This window comes from Periplaneta americana, chromosome 13 (assembly GCF_040183065.1).
Source record: "Periplaneta americana isolate PAMFEO1 chromosome 13, P.americana_PAMFEO1_priV1, whole genome shotgun sequence".
Taxonomy (NCBI): domain Eukaryota; kingdom Metazoa; phylum Arthropoda; class Insecta; order Blattodea; family Blattidae; genus Periplaneta; species Periplaneta americana.
In genome coordinates, this window is record NC_091129.1 from 44,214,534 (window position 1) to 44,232,726 (window position 18,193).

Genomic DNA, 18,193 nt, shown 5'->3' on the forward strand with positions numbered 1-18,193 from the left:
AAACTGTAGGAGGAAGGTTCGATCCGGTACTGTGCATTGAATTCGGCGTAGCTCAGTGGTCAGAGCGCTTGGTACTTAGAACTAAGGACCCGGGTTCGATCCCCGGCGCCGGAGCGAATTTTTCTCCTCAAATATTAAATGTCTACTTGAACTTTATAAACTATCATGAAAAGCATAATGCTACATATAGGATATGAAATCAGTTGCAACACGCATTACATTCTAGAATTTCTGCTACATTATTCTATTTTGTAAATTTACATATATATATATATATATATATATATATATATATATATATATATATATATATATATATGATTGTTTGTTCAACTAGTTTTCTTGATCTGTTTACGTAGATAATCGTGTATAAATTTAACATATAATTTTTTTCTACATAATATATAGGTCTATTAATGCGAATGTGTTACATTTAATTTACGTAATGTCGATTTTTATAGAATTAATTTACGGTCTTTTAGCATTAAAATTAATTATCTTCCATTTACTGTCTGTTGTCAGTATAATTGAATCATTGTTATTATTAGCCGCTTTGTGTAATAAATTTCAGTATGTACATAGAACGTTGTAATCATTGCTATTAATAACTATTTTATATAATTTTAGTTTATGTGTATAAACTTTCATTTAATTACATTGTAGAAATCGTACTTCGAGATGTGGAAATGCATAATAAATAGAATAATTTAATAACAACATTTTTAGTTTTATTCCAAACTTGCCTTGCATTTCATTTACATTTCGCCATTAAATTTGATTTTTTTTTTATTTATTTTGTGGTTAAACATATGAATGTTCTAGTTAGTATTACACGTAGCCTATATTGATTTTTATATCATCAGGGATCACACAGAGTGCCTATACAGTCTGACAATCGCTCCTCTTAGGCGAAGTGGTCCAAGGTTCGTGGGTTTGAATCCCGCCTCGGACATGGATGAGTGTCCTTCGTAGATGTGTTGTCCTGTGTGTGTCTGTGGACGCCCCTATGCTCTGCTGATCCCAGGCTAAGGAGATCCACATATGTGTCTGTGCCTAATGTGTGATACAAAGAAAACCATTCCCTCCCCTATAGGCATTGGCATGTAAGTCCTGAAATGTTTAATGTACCGTATCTGAAGACAGGAACAACTTTGTACAAGATGTTCTTTTACACAGCTGTCATTATTATCAAGACATTCTTTTGTAGTCTGCAGCAAAAATATGTTTCGTTTTCAGATGAGCTAATCTATAACATCGTCGTTTTACACGAAAAATACATTAAGTCAAAAATGTTACTTTTGAGAAAAAAGGATTTGTAAGGTTTAACAAAACTGAATCTCCAAGATTTGAGTTTCTTATTTTTGTAAATATGGATTTGCTTTATTGGGGTACGTATAATTGCTCTGTGGAATTGAAATAATATTTTCTAAACTTACTTAGTATAATAAAAAGATTTTATGAAAAGATAACACTGACTTAATGTACTTAACCTGAAAAAAATGACTTAATTTGTTTTATTTGCCTTAAGTAATTCTAGCAAGTGACATAACTGAACTTAATGTCTTTCTTCTGTTTGTTAATGTCACACTTATCCTCATGAGTCCTGAGATATTTTTGTTTTATTTTTAAAGTTGAATATACAAATCAAGCTTTTAGGTGTAACTCCCTGTAAAGTTGATTTGAATAATTTCGAAGGAAAAATTGTTCTGGGGCCGAGCATCGAACCCGGGACCTTTGGTTAAATGTACCAACGCTCTACCAACTAAGCTACCCGGGAACTCTACCAGACACCGATCCAATTTTTCCCTCGAAGGAGGTTTTTCTGTTGTTCTCATTTTATCCTTTGCAGTTACTATTACTTAATTGTTTGTATCTGCATGCTATATAGTACGTTTTTTTCTATTAAACTTTTTATGTCTTGTAACTCACATGTGTTCTCCGCTTAGTATATTAACTGTATATTATATCTCAAGTGAATTAGTCGTCGAATTATCTCGAGCATTTTATGTCTGATAAATTGTATATATTTCTCTTATGTTATGTAACTGATTTTGATTATATGTAATTTTCTACTTTATTTTATATTCCCCTTATGTTATGTAACTGATCCTCTTTGTAATTTTCTTCTATATTTTATGTAATATCTGAGGTACCTTCTTTCGTGTTATTTTGTATTCTATCACATAATTTTGTATTTTATGTATATTATTGAAACCTGGTCGAGTGGAAGAGAAGGCCTTATAGCCTTAACTCTGCCAGTCAAAATAAAACAACAATTACTACTACTGTTGCTACATATTTGACTAGATAACACCACAAATAGACAACAATTTCATTTGAACTTTAGTTCAGAAAAGTTGCACACTGGATCTTGTTGACTTGTTTTTGGCATTTTCAAGGATGGTGATAATAAGAATTGTGATGTCATAGGAAATACAAAAATGTAACAGTGAAAATACATTAAGTTAAACTAAGTCACTAAGTTAATCTGGTTAAACACACAGTCACTTAACCTATTTTACCTGAAAAAATTTCATATCCTCAGACTTAGTAAAAATGAAAGTAATTAAATTTATCTAGTAAGATGACCTTGTAGGATTTAATGGGTATTACCAGTATATAAGGCGGCAAAAAACACATACAGTGGGTTAGTACAGTTAAGTAAAAAAATGAAAATAATTGACTTAATTTGTTTTGTTTGTAAACCGATGATACTATTCCACAATTTCATTATGAAGTGAAAGTGTGCAAGGTATGCCAATTTGTGTGTGTGTATTTGCAGTGGCGCCAACTTATATGAGTCTGTAGTACACCCCTGTGGAGTAACGTTTAGCTTGCCGGACCGTGAAAGGAGCGGACCCGGGTTCGGACCCTGGTTGAGACAAATTACCTATACGTCGTTCCATAATGTCTAATAGCAGATGTAAACATTGCCGTCAGAGAAGGAGAGAAGTATAAATGCTATTCAACCAATGGCAGAGGTCTCATTTCACCATTGATTTGAAGTTGGGCAGTCTGAAGCGTCCCACCCCCGCCCAACTTCAAGACAAGCGTGGAGTGAAATCTCTGTCATTGGTTGAATAGCAATTATACCTCTCTTCTCCTTTGTTGGCAATGTTTACTTTTCGGTCAGACTTTATGGAAAGAAGTATGATTTGGGTTTTTTTCCTAGGTTTTCCTTCAACCAAATGAAGCAGAATTGCTGGATAACTTTCTGCGTCAATCAGGAGGATATATCGGATGTGGTTCCAGGATTCTCCTACAGATGACATCTGTCTACTGGAGCTGCACAAATTCCAAGAAGCCGTAGGGGCTTCAATAGCGGACTGCGGTAGACAGGGAGAGTGTAATTCACTCGGATAGATGGAGCCTTGGTGGGTCGTAGAATCGACAACGGCGTGACCATGAGCGGATAAATCTCAACCTTCGGTTCTCTTTACTGCACATGGGCTAATTTTCCTGGCCCTGATGTAAGCAAAAAATCGAATTATCGTCTGAAGCAGTCTGAATTAGCTCTTGAATTGTTTGCGTATTTTTGTGAGCAATGGTTTTAATTTCATTTTAGGCTTATACTGTTTAAACGTTTCTAATAATGCCTGTGATGTGCAAACATTGCTGTACCATTTTTAGTAAATAGTCAAATTGAAATAGGCAATTAAAACATGTAGGTACCTAAAATAGAGAAGGTGAACATAATATCGTATCATTATTTTCAAGAACATAATGATGATGATGATGATAATAATAATGATGATAATAACAATAATAAATAGCAACAAATTGTGTCTTTATGGATTTATAAAAAATTTGATTGTATAGGTCATATTTTAACTGGAAAACTATATAATTAGGATGTTAGGGGCATACCATTAAAACTAATTCAGTCCTATCCAACCAATAAATTACAAATGATACAAAGCGATCAATTTTAAAACGGAAAATAAAATTGAAGGAAAATTAAATTAACTAGGACCCGATATTGGCACCCTTATTGTTTATTATTAATGTTATCAAACCACCAACGGGTAGATTACTATGTATGCTGATGATACAACATTTCTCAAACAACTCAAACATCGTGCATTTCCAGATCTCAACTTTCATTAATAATGAATGTGTTATCCAATACTTTTAAAATAATAAGTTATTTACTAACTCCGATAAAACTAATTATATTTCAAACAAGAAAAACTAGGACAGAAAAACCTCTTAATGTACACATAAAAAATCAGCAAATCTTAGAAACCATAATAAATTCCTTGATTTATAAATCGACAAATTTACTTGGGATATCCACATTGACCTTATTATTTATGATAGAATATGTACTGATCTTTACTGAAACGATTAACCAAATTTCTTGACACAGGTAATTTGAAAACAGTATACAACGTTTTGATACACCCATTTCTTTCCTATGGGATAATTTCTTGAGGTCATAGTGCAAGTAAAGATACCAAGAGGGTTTTCCGTTTTCATCCTTATAAAATAACTAAAATGATAGTAATTTTACGTCTTTAGATATTATATTTTATTGCGTCACACGATATTCGTAAGTCGTTTTACAGCTACGCTATTGATGAAACCAATTTAATATAGATATTACTACAATTAAATCTTAATACAAGTACATTAACTTATATGCAATGATTTTGCAATATAACATTTGAAAATAACGTTTGGCTTGGATAACACGAGGCGGAATAATAATGAATTGTGCCGACAATAATATAAAGTAGTATCTATAAACAGTAAAGATAGACATGCATATATTAACTAATACGTACGCCTATTATACAACCACTGCCTTCTAGATAAGAAATTGTACATGTCAACCAAGGGCTCAGCATGTTGTAAATATAACATTTTTATGCTTACAACGGAGACCAGCGTAACTTTAGCAACCAAAAACTTTCACCGATAGAGCATGCGCAGTTAAGAAAGTGGGGAGAGATTTATCGTTTCGTGACGTGGCCTTCTGGTTAAAGGATGGAACAAAGTACAAGCACATCATTTGCGGACAGAGTCATCCTAATATAAGGAGCTTACTCAATGAGACTAATTATGCAGGATATTAAAAAATAATATCAGAGTTCCATTTTGGACTAATAGGTCTATATTCTATTTGAGTATTCCAATTGAAGTGATCATCGAATTCCAAAGCAACAGATTTTTACTTACAGATACTTGGAATGTTAATATATTATTGTAACAAAACTGAACGCTATTATGTATGCTAAATTGGATTACATAGGTTTTACGAACGTTAACTCCTATTTCATTTACATTAATCCAATCATTCATTAACTTTAAAAATATATTAGTGGTGTTAATGAAGTGAGCATTGGAGCTCGGACATTGCTTTTCTCGCCATTTTATTCCTGTGTAGGCCAATAAAGTTTAGGGAATTTAATCCATGTAAGGTCAATTAAAAGCGCCAAGTTTTGTAATGCCTATGAATGCCTATTTTATGTATCACAGTCTACTTTACCAATTGGTGCTCATTATTAAATATTTTAAAAATGGTTTGTGTTACTACTTCGACCTTTAGAATTATCTCTTAATTTTGGTGTTCAAAATTAGAATTATTTTATTACCAACTATTGGTTTACATCAAGCATTCCAGTATTCTTGCAGATTTGTGCGCTCGTAACGAAATAGCCTCTGAAATAATGTTTTGAGACAAACATGACGTTAAATTGACGACTTTCTTCTCAGTTTCTTACAATTACCCAAAGCACATTATCACTTTCACTTAGAGATGAGCGATAGTCACTTGCTATGTTTTGGGGATTTCCGAAGCAAGTGGGGATGAAAGTAATGTCTGATCGCAAGGGATATAGTAAACTGAACTGAATTCCTGTATGTAAATCGTACTCATTTTATATATGGCAAATTTCATTGAATGAAGAAAATTACACTATTTCTCATTTCATTAATTTTCCGACAAAATTTGGTTCAGACTCTACTCAGGTTACAATGTTTATTCGGGTTTATTTGCTTACAATTAGAGCCGTTTGCGTTTATCTGATGTCATACAACCTGAAAATAAGGGTGTAATGAAATTTTCTTCTCACTTAGTTGACTATTATATTGATCAGATTGGGTAATTTCTTCAAGTATGTAGGAGAACTGTGCAGACACTGCACCGGCCGGACAACAAATGGAAGCGAAACTTTTAATTCTGTTTTAATTCTTGTTTTTATTCCTCTCATCCATCGATATATGTCTTGTGGACCAGTTAATCTCTCATCAGAACGAGAATTACATAAAATTCAATAGTACGAGAATTTTACACATGGAGGCAAAATTCTCACACAAACAAGAAATAGAACTACGCTCCAAGACAAATTTCTTGTTATCAAGAAGAAAAAATTGATCGCTTCAATTTCATTAAAAATAACCGTTTTACCTTCGCGCAACAGTAATAATGCTTACGTAGAATAAGCTATTCGAATTATTTTTTAAGTTTTATTACAGTCTGCGCAAATATTTTAAGTTATTACCTCATTATAGTTCACATATTCGACTCATCGCCTCCTCATTGCAGATTACATAGTAAGTCATTAAATCTTCTATTTATTTGCAGTAGAGTTTACTAATTTCAGTGCATTTTACAATTGCTGAACATAGTTGATAATGAATTTATTTTCTCCAAATTTTCCTGAAAAACGTCCACAAATAACAAACACCACCTAGTTGGCTGAAGCCATCTTTAAACTATGAAGACTGGGGTTTCCTTCTTCGATACTATCAATAACCGCCTGAACTATCTATATTCTATAGTATTGGAAGCAATTTGACTGTCGATGTTATAAGCTCGCGCAAGAAACGACTACCGAAAACGGTGGCGTTGCTGTCTGTTTTGACGTGTGTATGTTGGCACGCCGAGGGAGGAGAGGTGCGAGCCGATGGAAGTACTGTCTCTTCCAAGAATATGAACAAATGAGGACATCGCAGTGGAAAAAAATAACGTAGTAAGAAAAAATTTCAAAGCTAATTAAATGCGCAACATATGTTTACGAATGAAATAATAATACCGTGCGATACAACACACACATTCACATGCAATGGAACAAACTAAAGTCGTAACGTAACTATCACGACGCAAGACTGATTCTATCGATGTCATTTCTCTTCCGACTGTACTCCTAAATATCATTAAAGTTATCTCGTGACCTTTCCTCTCGCCCGCTCTTCCTTATCGCAGTGTTTGATTCGCATTCCTTCCGTCGGTAATCCGTGCTTGCGAGACCCATAAGTTAGTTGAAGTCATAACTATTGATATTATTGATAGTACTTACAACTCTCGCCCATAAATATTTCCAGTATGCTTATCGGTTTGGTATGCTAACAATCACTAGAATGATAAAAGAAAAGCGTTGAAGATGTATGTTAATGAAGGAGTGAGTTTGTGGAGACAGAGGTTTTACGACAGATGGAAGGATAATTTTCCGTTAGTACTCAGCTAAAGAGGTAAGTTGTCCTACATATTTATCTTTATTACACTGCTCATTATTAAGTATGAAACAGCAAAACTACAAGTCCAAGAATGTATAAATCAGGTAGAGGTAGCGAATTTTATTAATAAAGATCTTCCCTTCGACATTTTAAAAGAAGTTTGAATTTTATCTTTTTTCCACATTAAGCTACAAATATTGAGCTCTATATTTTGTTGATTTTATTTCGGATATAGAAACTTCTTATTATTTATTGCTCAAATGTTCAAATGGAAATTTAACAATGAAATTGATACATCTAGGATCGCCGGTACGGGACAGTAGGCGTGTACCAATTTGGGTGAGTAGATCTTTAGCGTCTCTACACCACGGACCAAAGGTCTCAACTGCAAAAGCGACGAAGATGTAATTTGATGTTAAATGTTCCTTCGTCAACGCATTGGAATAGCGGTTCAGCGAGGGAATGCTGCCTCCATCCTGGGATCATTTCCTAACTCTGTTTCGTTAGAAGAGATCTTTCTCATTTAATGTGTAGCGTACCTGATTGAGCACGGGTAGAAAGTTCATTTTTTATTTAAAAAAATAAAAAAAAAACAATGAAATTAAACCATTTATTGGTTACATGGTTTTCAAGGGAATCTATTTAATAATTATTAACTTATTTTCATTAAGAATAAAATTATTAGTTGGACCGACAGATAGGCCTTGGGGAAAAGTCGAATTTAAAGCAACATAAAAATACTGCTGTTCATGTTAAAAGTGCAGAGTAGCAAAATAATTGAAAATAGCCTATTTATAATTTAGGCCTAATTCTACAATGTCCCTGAATCGCTCTCCATTTTTTTTAAGGATAGGCAACCCAAATGACAGCATAGGGAGTGGCCAAAGCCTCTGGTGTAAGATCTATACTGTTTTACCACAACATTAAGCAGGACTACTTGCTTCCGTTGCAATTCTTTTATTTAAAAGTGCCTTTGCGGTATTGCTAACACTGTTACCGCGTCCGAGGCAAGTAGGCTATATTTGGTGTACTAACAGCTTTGACTATTACAGCCATCTAACTGACATATTATTATTATTATTATTATTATTATTATTATTAATTCGTATAGTACTACGATGTTAAGATTATTAATAGTAATTAAATATTCTGTAGTAGTAGTAGTAATAATAATAATAATAATAATAATAATAATAATAATAATAATAATAATAATAATAATAATGTCTCGCTCGTTATGAATCAGAAATCTCAAGATTATATGTTAGACAGCAAGTTTGACCTACATATCCGCAGCTGTGCTTTCTGAACAAATGGTTTGAGCGGAGGATTTCTAACGGAGAGGTCCCGACTTCGAATCTCGCTCCCGCCTACAACGTTTTAAACGTGTAATACATACTGTATATCTACGTAATTATGTCTTCTCTCTAGGCGTTTCGAGAAATATTGTCTTATTAGTCTGTAAGTTATCATCAACTGGATCCTCTGTAACGTCAGTGGCGACTCCTTTTTCTTGATCATTGTTTCTCATAATTATCACATGCAGCTAAGTAATCTGAATGCATCAAACCGCAATTATTACGAGTATAAGAAACGAATTTATTCTTAGTTTAGGGATGAAATGAAAGCTGCAGTAAACTAAATATGTATTTTAGATTTGTACTTTTTCATATTCATATGTCATGAAATATAATATAGAGTAATATTAGTTACTGCATTTTACGCATATGTGTGTCATACCAAATTGTTGCAAAACATGTGGTAGAAAAAGTTACAGAACATGATAACTGAAAGCCTATATTGATATTATTTATCTCTATTACAGTGAATTGTAGGATACTCCATCTGTCATTAAATGATATTTACGTAGTAACTTACTTCATATAAACGAAGCATAAATGCATTAATGGGTCATTAATGAGAATATTTACTGATCTCCTATAATGCTAGTTTTCAGAAACATTTCTTGCATACGAATTATTCAATATTAGGCACGATGATGTCGGCAGTGCATAATCTCTGGAAATATTGTAAATTGAACACGACAAATTACTTCTTTGGTGAAGTTTGCTTATTTTCATTAACGAAAACAACTGTTCGCATATGTACATGGTTCCGAACATGCATAGTATGCGGGAAGCTTGCTGATGAAGCCTGAGAAATCTGACATATGGAAAATTCGAAAAGAAAATTACACAAAATTTCCCTATTTTCATATTTCATCTTCATTCCACTATTGGGATTGGTAGTAGTGACTGAGGAGATAAGATTGCCATAAAGCAGCTCTGTGTTTTCATACTCATATTTAACACAATTCTCATATATATATATTCATAGCATCATATTTAAAGATACTTAAAATACTCACTAATCATTTGATATATAAATCATAAATTCATAACATCCATTTTCCACGCAATTTTGTAATAATATACTTCGCATTTCATACACAACATAAATCGCCATATTGTAAACAGTTAACCTCAAATCAACACTTTGGTCACTATTCCCGACCTTTTCTTCTTTTAACTTGAGTAATTCTTAACTCATAAGTTGACTAATTTTAAGGCTCTTTGTTATTTGTAAAGTTGAAATATTTAATTGATACATAAGTAGGCTTAATTGTAACACCTAATATAGAACGTGTTTACATATTTTAACAAGGACTAGGCTAAATTATTAATAGCACATTTCAATATAAATACTATTGTTGGTTAAGAAATTGCGTGTGTTAAACAACATAAATAGTGAAGTTGCATCAAGACTGAAATATAAGTGCAGTGAAGTGACGTATCGTGTAGATTAACGTCGACAACTGTTGTACCGGATAGTGAAGTGATAAAGTGTAGTGTTGATCCATTGAAATATTGTAGTGTGGTGATACTTCAAAGTAGAAATAATTTAAAACATAAATAGTGAAGTTTCATCTAGACCGAAATATAAGCGCAGTGACGTGTCGTGTAGTTTCAACGTCGAAAAGTGTGGTATAGTGAAGTGATAAAGTGTAGTGTTGGCCTATTGAAATATTATAGTGTGGTGATACTAAAGGGTAGAAATAACCTAAAACTAATATACGTAAGTACATTAAATTGAAAAGTGAGTGAAATTGAATTTGTAAATAAGGTACAGTATATACATAATGTGTGCTATGGCTGCTCTGTCTGGAAACTGTCGTAGTTGTAGAAGGATTGTAGTGAAAGGATTGGTATGTAATAATTGTAATTTCAGTTTTCATTGGAAATGTATAGATATAGATCCTGATAATTTTGTTGACAAAGGTAGTTGGGAATGTATTGATTGTATATATGATAGAAAGATGCGCGATCAATTGGAGAGAATCAGAGCCCTAGAATTGGAATTAGATGAGGCAAAGTGTGAAATTAATAAATTGAGAGCTTTGAAAGATAGTATTAGTGTTTCGAATAAAGAGAGATCTCACACTTGGATGAAACCGAAGAATTCCAAATCTAGGAGTAGACGTTTCTCTGCGGATGATGCTGCATCAATCAAACTGACCAACAAATTCAGTGCTCTTCAAGCAATGAATGTTGATCAGGAGAACTCAGACCCAGTATCGACACTAGTAAAGGTAAGTCAGAAAACAGATAAGGTTAATGAGTGTAGGAGTAAAGTATTGATTTTAGGAAGCAGCCATGCAAGAGGTATTTCCTCACTTTTGAAGTCGAAACTGGGCAATGAGTTTGAAGTATCTAGTGTATGTAAGCCTAATGCTCCTCTCAAGAATGTTGTTGAGGATATGATGAAATTGAGTTCAGAATTTTCTAAGAGGGATCATGTAGTTATAGTGGGTGGGCCAGGTAATAGTATTGATAACGATTGTAACTATTCTATTAAGAAAGATGTCAACAATATAATTGAGATGAGCAGCCATACCAATGTGGGATTTCTCAGTCTTTTCAGCAGGTACGACAAGCCGTATCTTCGCAGGAGGGTGCGGAGCGTGAATATGCGGCTTGAGCGGGCTCTGATGAGACCTGGGGCATCACACATTGGTTTGATAGATGTAAGCCCTATAAGAAGGTATGAATATACGTCACATGGCCTGCATCTGAATGGTAGAGGCAAGGAGCACCTTTCGGTTCTTATTGCTAATAGCATCAGAGGCAGCCATGTTAAAAGCAGAGTTGTAATATTCCTGTGTTAGTTAATGCTAGGGCTTCTCCTTTTTTAGGTTAAACCTCCCACCAGTAAGGTGTTTGAAACAAGTTCAACTAAATTGTAAATGCTCTGATGTTTATAGAAATGAACACAGTAACTTCACTCTTTTTCATCAAAATATTAGGGGATTAAAACAAATAACTGATGAATTGATCACTTCTTTAGCAACTCAAAAGCATAAACCTCAGATATTATGTATAACTGAACATCATATGAAGCAACAGGAAATACTACAACTGTCTTTACATGGATATGTATTAGGTTCTCATTTCTGTAGACATGTCTTCCAAAAAGGGGGTGCCTGTATTTTTATCAGAGAGGATCTATTATTTAGTAAAATTGATATATCTGATTTTTGCCTTGAACAAGATATTGAAATCTGTGGAATACAAATTGGTTATGAGATATCAAATTTAATTATCTTATGTGTTTATAGGGCGCCAATGGGAGATTATAAGAAATTTACAACTAACTTAGATTCATTATTGAAAAGACTTTATAAACCACATACCGAATTTGTAATCTGTGGTGACATAAACATAGATTATCTATCAGAAAGCTCACGTAAAAGAAAATTAAACTCACTTCTTGAAACTTATAATCTTAGTCACACAGTAAGTTTTCCAACCAGAACACAAGCTGGAAGTAGTACTGCCATTGATAATATATTTATAGATAAAAGTAGATTGAATTCCTATTCAACAGTACCATTAGTCAATGGCCTGTCTGACCACGATGCACAAATTCTAAGTGTTTTCAATATGAGTGAAAACTTCCAAAGTGTTAATCTAAAAATAAAAAAAGGATTATAAATGCTGAATCTCTTCATCATTTAAATACATGTCTACAAAATGAATCTTGGGAAAATGTATATAGTACCGATACCATTGATATTAATACTAAATTTAATGCATTTTTCACTACATTTACGAATTATTTCAATGAATGTTTTCCAGTCAAGGTGGTGATAAAATGTAAAAGTAAAAACGTGTGGATAACTCAGGGAATTAAAATATCATGTGCTAGAAAAACGAATCTATATTTAATGAGTAGGAATAGTGATGATCCTCATGTTCTTAATTACTACAAGAATTACTGTAAAATTTTGACAAAAGTTATAAAAGATGCAAAGAAAATGTATCTGAATGAAAAAATACAAAATTCAGATAATAAGATTAAAACTATTTGGGATATTATTAAAAATGAAACTAATCGATATTCAAAGAGTGAAAATATTACTTGCATTAAAATCAATGATAGTAAAATAGATAACCCAAAATCAATTGCAAATCATTTTAACGACTTCTATATAAATATTATTCAGAACTTAAACATTCAAGATTGTGCAGAAGATGCTGCACTTGGTTACCTAACTGATGCATTTAACACTGAGTTTTTAGGTCTCAAATTTATTCCCACTACCGCAGCAGAAATCATGCATGTGATAAAACAACTAAAAACAAAATATTCCTCTGGATATGATGAAATTCCAAGTAAAGTTCTGAAAGCTTGTTCTGAAATATTATCCCCTCCGTTAAGCTATCTATGCAATTTGTCAATGCAATGTGGTATTTTTCCAGAAAGACTCAAATATTCAATAGTAAAACCAATATACAAAAAGGGAGATAAATGTACTATTGCTAATTACAGACCCATATCATTATTAACAACATTTTCAAAAGTGTTTGAGAAAGTTATGTATAATAGATTATATCATTACCTGGAGTCCAACAATATACTAGTTTTAGAACAGTTTGGATTTAGAAAACAAAAATCGACAGAGAATGCTGCTTTTAGTTTGGTGGATGAAATACTAAATTCATTAAATTCGAAACTACATGTAGGTGGGATTTTTTGTGACTTGGCTAAAGAATTTGATTGTGTAGACCATAATATATTAGTAAAAAAAATTGAAGTTTTATGGTATTAAAGATGAGATGTTGGGTTGGTTTACATCGTACTTATCAAATAGAAAACTAAAAGTAGAAATAAATGTACCAAATAGTCATAAAGTTACTTATTCAGAATTTAGAAATATTAAACATGGTGTTCCGCAGGGGTCAATTTTAGGTCCATTGTTGTTTCTAGTTTATATTAATGATTTAGCCTTGACTATAAACAATTCATCCCATGTAATTTTATTTGCAGATGATACAAGTGTAATTATTTCAAGCAAACAATACGATCATTTTATAAACACTTCTAATACAGTGCTGAATCTAATGAATGAATGGTTCCATGCAAATAAACTAGCACTTAATGTTGATAAAACCAGTGCAGTCAAATTTAGTACACACAATAGTGCTCAGGTTTCCTACAGTATTCGATTAAATGGAACTCATCTCAAAGAATCTATAAGCACAAAGTTTCTTGGTTTAGAATTGGATAATCACTTGAACTGGAAAACGCATATAGAATGTATTACTCGTAAATTGAGCTCTGCCTGTTATGCATTAAGATCCTTATCTACTATTGGTGATATAAACTTACTTAAAATGTCATACTTTGCATATTTTCACTCTGTAATGAAATATGGATTAATATTCTGGGGTAACTCGTCTGAAGCTAAACACGTTTTGGTTTTACAAAAGAAAGCTATAAGAATAATGGCCGGTGTGCATAAAAGGACCTCATGTAAAAATATTTTCCGAAACTTACAAATCTTGACTTTACCTTGTGAATACATTCTTTCCCTAATGATGTTGTATATTAAGAACCAAGATAAATTCAGTACTAATGAAGACATTCATCATTTTAATACAAGACATAAATCAGATCTTCATCTACCCTCTGTTAGTCTAAGCTGTTTTAAAAAAGGAGTTCGCTATTCATGTATAACTGTCTTCAATGCACTGCCTAATTATCTTAAAGATTTGAAGAACAACGAGAAAAGGTTCAGAAAAGAATTCACCAAATTTCTACATACTCATACCTTCTACACAATTGATGAATTGTTTATGCTTGTGAATTGAATTGTTCTACTTAAATGACATGTACAATTTTATATAGCTCAACTAAAATATGTTTTTATATTGACTTAATCTGTTTACTATGTATTGTATTTTTTGTTTAGCATAACTGATGAATTGTATGTACTGTAAATTGAATAGTATACTGTATAGGTCAACTGATGAATTGTTTAAGCTTATAAATTGAATTAATCTACTTCATATGAATTGTATAGCTTAACGAAAATAAGTTTGTAAATTGAACTAATTTGATTGTATATGTTTGTATAGTTTGGCTGATGAATTGTATATGTTCTTAAAATGATTACTAGTCTGTGTAGCTCTACTGATGAATTGTATATAGACCTACTGTAAATTGAATGGTAATATGTATAGCTCAACTGATGAATTGTTTATGATTATAAATTGAATTAATCTACTTGATATTAATTGCACAAATTTGTATAGCTTAATGAAAGTATGCTACTTTGTATTGTATATATTTGTATAGTTTTGGCCGATGAATTGTATATGCTTTAAATTGAATAGTAATCTATATAGCTCTACTGATAAATTGTTTGTGTTTGTAATTTGAAGTAGTTTGCATGATATGTATTATTAATTTCTGTATATCACAACTGGTTGAATTGTTTATGCCTTAAATTTAATTAAATTGTTTTGTATTATAATACAGCTCAACTTATGAATGATCGTTTGCGTTTGTAAATTTAATAATCTGATTGGCTATGTATTGTATACTTTTAGTAGAGCCATCGATGTTGCTCAGTCGACAGACTCGCTGGGCTGCTGATCCGGAGCTGCGTTCGGGCTTGGGTTGGATCTCCCTTTGGACTTTGGTTTCTTCGGAGGTTTTCCCCAGCCGTGGGACTGAAGCCGGATGGTCTATGGCGAGTCCTTGGCATCAACCCCTTTGATTTGATTACCTGGTTGGGTTTTTCCGAGGTTTCCCCCACCGAAAAGGCAAATGCCGGGTAATATTTTGGCGAATCCTCGGACCTCATCTCATCTCACTACATCTCGCCAAAATGTAAAAAAAATGTAAAAAAATTGTACAAAATTGTAAAAATTGTAGAAAATTACTAAATTGTAAAACTATAAAAATTTGTAAAAATTGTAATTGTAATATTGTAAAATGTTGACATGTTCCACATCTTAAAGCTTCATTGCTCATGTAAGATCTATGGAATAAAATAAATGAATGAATGAATGAATTACACTGTGCATCTATAATATCTAGCCTAAACTCAACAGGAACACCTCTGCATCCACAGTGAATGGGGTAATGATGAGATGGGAAATAGAAACATAAAAGTACTTTTCAAATAGTTCCCAGAAAAGAACAATTCCAAAAAAGAACAGCAAATCAAACACTCTGTTCCGAACAGTAGGAGTTTCTCACGGATTGTTACTCAGGGGAAACAGAGAAATGTATAACATACTGTTGGGCCGCGTTGCTTCTCTAATACCAAATTGTTGTGATGTCGTACTACTGAACATCAATTTTGTTATTCGCGACAGCTTATGTCCGATGGATTGCAGAACGGACTGCATTCGGCTCGAAATACTTATATAAAACAGCTATCTTCATTCGTTCGTGCATCGGTCAACTGATGCCATAATTTCTTCCGAATTTTCTTGAAATATATTCTGCAATCCATGTCTAGTCTTAGACGGTGAACAGCCAACCGTAATTGGATAATAAAGAGATCCTCACGAACTCGGAGCAACGGGTTTAGTATTCCCAACAATCGCATCTCACCATCAATAAGCAAACTACTCTTAAGATGTTTAAGCCTTAAGAAAAACCGTAGTGTCATCTATACTAATAATAAATCTGTAGCCGAAATTTTTCTGGTAATTTTCGATTTTCCAAAAATGATTGGTCTTAACATATATAATTAACCACCCTGAAATCGAAAATCGCTTTTTTGAAATTTTTGTTTGTATGTCTGTCTGTCTGTCTGTCTGTCTGTCTGTCTGTCTGTCTGTCTGTCTGTCTGTCTGTCTGTCTGTCTGTCTGTCTGTATGTTTGTTACCTTTTCACGCGATATTGGATGAACGGATTTCGATGAAAATTGTAATATAAATTAAGTTCATTAGATTTTAGGCTACATGGCATTCAAAATACATTATTTAAAAGGGGGGTTATAAGGGGGCTTGAATTAAATAAATCGAAATATCGCGCTTATTATTGATTTTTGTGAAAAATGTTACGTAACAAAACTTTCTTTAAAAATAATTTGCGATAAGTTTTATTCCTTTAAAAATTTTGATAGGACTGATATTTAATGGGATAAATGAGTTTTAAAATTAAAATAACTGCCATCTAAGGCCGTGTAATGAATTAAAAAAACAAATGACTTCGTCTATAAGGGGCCTTGGACAGCAACAATCGAAAGCTATGAAAGATAGCCTACAGAGAATGTTTCTGTGTTTGTATGAAGTAACATCGGAAGCTAAATTAACTGATTTGTATAATTAACTATTATTTCACCATTGGAAAGTGTAGTTTCTCTAGATGGACATAATGCTATAATGTTATTACAGTAACTTCTGATATATAATATAATATAATATAATATAATATAATATAATATAATATAATATAATATAATATAATATAATATAATATATGTAATGTAATATTATATAATACAATTTAAGTCATTTGAAGGGTTCACAACCATAGTGGGCCAAGCGCCATTTACTTAATACGTAGAAAACAAGGGTTAAAATTAAGTTATTACCATAATTCAATGGAAACCTATAACAAGTAAAATAAAATATACACATTAAATCTAAATGATGTCAATCTTCATTAAACTATGGTTGCATGTAATAAAAATTAAGAAACAGGTTAAAGGAATTGTCATTGCACCAAATGAGTGTCTCTGGACCAAAATGATCGCATTTTAATTATTTGGATGAAATTTAAATTAAGTAACATATTAAACGATTTATCCTTCTATCAAACACGAATGTTCCCTGGATAAAACGTCCTATTTTAATTATGTAATTACTTTATATTTATTTCTAACGGGTGCAGCGGAGCGCACGGGTACGGCTAATCATCATTAAGACAGAATACAAATTAGCACGTCGGATTATATTTAACAGCAAAGTCAATATACGTGATACAGTCCTTAAGTTCTGAGACTGACGTCTGGAGAGTAAGCACTCGCACGAATCAGCATGTGTCACAAGATGCCGCGTAACACGGCGTACACTTAAACAGATCCACAGCCTCCCTCAAAATAGTCGCCTTTGGCCGTTATGCACGTTGCCAACGTTGGTATAGCTGCTGGAAGCACCGCTGAAAGATATTGGCAGGAAGGTCCCGTACAGCTTCTCTTGTGGCAGTCATGACCTCTTCGGCTGAATAAAATCTACGCCCACGTAGGATTCCTTTCATGCGGGGAAAGAGAAAAAAATCGCATGGTGCGAGATCAGGCGAGTACGGAAGTTGTGGAAAAACGGCGACCTGTTGCCTTGCAAGTTGCTCTTGGACAAGGACAGAGCGATGTGCAGGGGCCAACACGACAACTCGTGTAGCAACAGCCAATTCTTCCTACGCCAAAGCTCAG